Here is a 4,457-nt window from a genome sequence, read left to right as displayed (position 1 = left end):
TGAAGTGGGGGATGAACACCACCCTCTTGTTAGGCTTCTGGGTGGGGACGATATGCCCCTTGGTTGGAAGCCGGTGGGCGATTTCTTTCGCCAGATACCCGGCCTCCCGAAGCTTGGTGATGTCCTTCTCCTTAACGGAGGAGGCCATCCACTTGCCTTGCCCTCCAGATCCAGACATGGTTGAGTGCTTCCTTGAGGCTGAAAAGATGAGGACTTGGGCGCTGGATCTCGAGAATGGAAGGGCAGAGAAAGAGAGAAGGCGTGGGTGAAGAAAGGGAATCCTTATCTCCTTATAAAGACGCTGAATATCAAATGCCTCCCACTCGCCATGAAACTCGCCTATTCCCTAGGGGCCGTGGAGGTGGCACGGTCCCGTATTGATGAGGATCCAGCAATAAGGGGACACGATCTCTGCTTTGAGAAGACGTGCTAATAAAACCACATCTCGAAATACGAAGCGGCAGGCTGAAAAACGGTTCGAAATAATAATCGGGCAGGGACGTGATATCACGTTACAAAAATTTGTCAGCGGATTTGACTCGTGAAATATTATACTCTCTGCGGTTGCGTGTGGTACTTGGGTTACAGATCCGGATACATTCTTTGCGTCCGAAGACTATTTTGGAGAAGGGAACCCGCCTTGCAATGTCGAAGACAATCTGCGCGCCAGACACCTCGTCATTGAAGCCTGGTTCAGGGGCTACTGAGGGAGTCCTGGACTAAGGGGTCCTCGGGTGTCCGGCCTATTAGCCATGGGCCGAACTGATGGGCTGTCAAGATACAAAGACCGAAGAATCTACCCGAGTCTGGATGGGACTCTCCTTGGTGTGGAAGGCAAGCTTGGCGACCAAATATGAGGATTCCTTTCACTATAATCGACTTTATGTAACCCTAGATCCCTCCGGTGTCTATATAAACCGGAGGGCTAGATCCTTAGAGGAGGACAAAGACAATCATAATCAGATAGGCTAGACTTCTAGGGTTTTAGCCATTACGGTCTCGTGGTAGATCAACTCTTGTAACCCCCATACTCATCAATATTAATCTAGCAGGACGTAGGGTTTTACCTCCATAGAGAGGGCCCGAACCTGGGTAAACATTGTGTTCCCTGTCTCCTGTTACCATCAACCTCACACGCACAGTTCAGGACCCCCTACCCAAGATTCACCGGTTTTGACACCGACACTTATCACACCCGATCATCACATGGTGTCTCGGCACGACGAATTGTCGCAACGGTGCATATTCAGGGAGAACACTTATACCTTGAAATTTAGTGAGAGATCATCTTATAATGCTACCGTCGATCTAAGCAAAATAAGATGCATAAAGGATAAACATCACATGCAATCAATATAAGTGATATGATATGGCCATCATCATCTTGTGCCTTTGATCTCCATCTCCAAAGCACCGTCATGATCACCATCGTCACCAGCGCGACACCTTGATCTCCATCGTAGCAATATTGTCGTCTCGCCAACTATTGCTTCTACGACTATCACTACCACTTAGTGATAAAGTAAAACAATTACATGGTGATTGCATTTCATATAATAAAGCGACAACCATATGGCTCCTGCCAGTTGCCGATAACTCTGTTTACAAAACATGATCATCTCATAAAATAAAATTTAGCATCATGTCTTGACCATATCACATCACAACATGCCCTGCAAAAACAAGTTAGCCATCCTCTATTTTGTTGTTGCAAGTTTTACGTGGCTGCTACGGGCTGAGCAAGAACAGTTCTTACCTACGCATCCAAAACCACAACACGGTATAGTGATTGCTTTTTGATCTTCAGAAAGAACCCCGTTCATTGAATCCAATTCAACTAAAGTTGGAGAAACTGACCCCCACCAGCCACCTATGTGCAAAGCACGTCGGTAGAACCAGTCTTGCATAAGCATACGCGTAATGTCGGTCTGGGTCGCTTCATCCAAAAATACCTCCGAATCAAGAATCAACTAGTGACAACAAGCAATATGTATATACCACGCCCACAACTCCCTTGTGTTCTACTCGTGCATATAACATCTACGCATAAACCTGGCTCGGCTGCCACTGTTGGGAAACATAGTAGTTTAAAAAAAATTCCTACGCACACGCAAGATCATGGTGATGCATAGCAACGAGAGGGGAGAGTGTTGTCCATGTACCCTCGTAGACCGTAAGCGGAAGCATTATGACAACGCGGTTGATGTAGTCATACGTCTTCACGCTCGACCGATCCTAGTACCGAACGTACGGCACCTCCACGATCTGCACACGTTCGGCTCGGTGACGTCCCATGAACTCACGAACCAATAGAGCTTCGAGGGAGAGCTTCATCAGCACGACGGCGTGATGACGGTGATGATGAAGTTACCGGCGCAGGGCTTTGCCTAAACACTGCAACGATATGACCGAGGTGGAATATGGTGGAGGGGGGCACCGCACACGGCTTGGAACAATCAACTTGTGTGTTCTAGGGTGCCCCTGCCCCCGTATATAAAGGAGCAAGGGGGGCCAGCCGGCCCTAGTGGCGCCCAAGGAGAGGAGGAATCCTCCTCCTAGTAGGAGTAGGATTCACCCTTTCCTAGTCCTACTAGGAAGGGGGAAGGGGAAGGAAAGAGAAGGAGAGGGAAAGAGGGGTCGCGCCCCCTTCCCCTAGTCCTATTCGGACTCCCCTTGGGGGGGCTCCACCTCCTGGGCTGCTGCCCTCTCTCTCCCCTAAGGCCTACTAAGGCCCAATACTTCCCTGGGGGGGTTCTGGTAACCCCTCCGGCACTCCGGTTGTCTCCGAAATCACCCAAAACACTTCCGGTGTCCGAATATAGCCATCCAATATATCGATCTTTATGTCTTGACCATTTCGAGACTCCTCTTCATGTCCGTGATCATATCTGGGACTTCGAACTATCTTCGGTACATCAAAACACATAAACTCATAATACTGACCATCACCAAACGTTAAGCATGCGGACCCTACAGGTTCGAGAACTATGTAGACATGACTGAGACCCATCTCCGGTCAATAACCAATAGCGGAACCTGGATGCTCATATTGGTTCCTACATATTCTACGAATATCTTTATCGGTCAAACCGCATAACAACATTTGTTGTTCCCTTTGTCATCGGTATGTTACTTGCCCGAGATTCGATCGTCGGTATCTCAATACCTAGCTCAATCTCATTACCGACAAGTCTCTTTACTCATTCCGTAATGTATCATCCCGCAACTAACTCATTAGTCACATTGCTTGCAAGGCTTATAGTGATGTGCATTACCGAGAGGGCCCGGAGATACCTCTCCGACAATCGGAGTGACAAATCCTAATCTCGATCTATGCCAACTCAACAAGTACCATCGGAGACACTTGTAGAGCACCTTTATGATCACACAGTTACGTTGTGATGTTTGGTAGCACACAAAGTGTTTCTCCGGTATTCAGGAGTTGCATGATCTCATAGTCATAGGAACATGTATAAGTTATGGAGAAAGCAATAGCAGCAAACTAAACGATCATCGTGCTAAGCTAATGGATGGGTCAAGTCAATCACATCATTCTCTAATGATGTGATCCCATTAATTAAATGACAACTCATGTCTATCGTTAGGAAACATAACCATCATTGATTCAACAAGCTAGTCAAGTAGAGGCATACTAGTGACATTATGTTTGTCTATGTATTCACACATGTACTAAGTTTCCGGTTAATACAATTCTAGCATGAAAAATAAACATTTATCATGATATAAGGAAATAAATAATAACTTTATTATTGCCTCTAGGGCATATTTCTTTCAGTACTACCAATGTAGTAGCACTGTACTACTCATTTGTCAAATTATTACGTGTTGCTCGTCGTAGAGAAGTGACAAGACCCTGCGCCAGAGATGACATCTGAGTATAGGCATCATGTTCAGCATAACACATAAGTCAGCCTCACCGTCTGCAGTCATGATCATCATGGTTATAGAGCTAGCCTGCTTACAACTAGTCGTGTTCGACATAATTTCCCATGCGTAGATGCCCGTGCATTGCACGGAACACCAAGATTGGGGGTGGACAGCGCCGGCAGCGGCCATCGCGCCAGATATTTATATGGCCTTCTAGATGTGGTGGGAGGAGATAAGGCTGATTGTGAGAGACAAAGAGTTGTTTGTAAATAGGGAACAAGTGCGGGCATCTTTTTGCAAAACTGGAGAAGTTTGGTTTGTATGCGTCAGTTCTAGATCCGATGGCTATTGGTGAAGGATGGCAGGCACAACATCATCACCAACTCAGGACCTCTTTGATTCGCATGATTTTGGAAACGCAGGAATAGGACATGGCAATATTACAAGTATCAAACTGATATTACAAATGTTAGGAGTAATGTCGCACCTATGAAGAGGGAATCTAGGAAGTTTACATAAGAACTTTCGTTACTTTAGGTGGATGCGGCATTATCGTACAAACTAAAATC

This window comes from Triticum aestivum, chromosome 2A, assembly GCF_018294505.1.
Source record: "Triticum aestivum cultivar Chinese Spring chromosome 2A, IWGSC CS RefSeq v2.1, whole genome shotgun sequence".
In the NCBI taxonomy this organism is placed as follows: Eukaryota; Viridiplantae; Streptophyta; class Magnoliopsida; order Poales; family Poaceae; genus Triticum; species Triticum aestivum.
Note: the sequence above shows the minus strand (reverse complement) of the source record.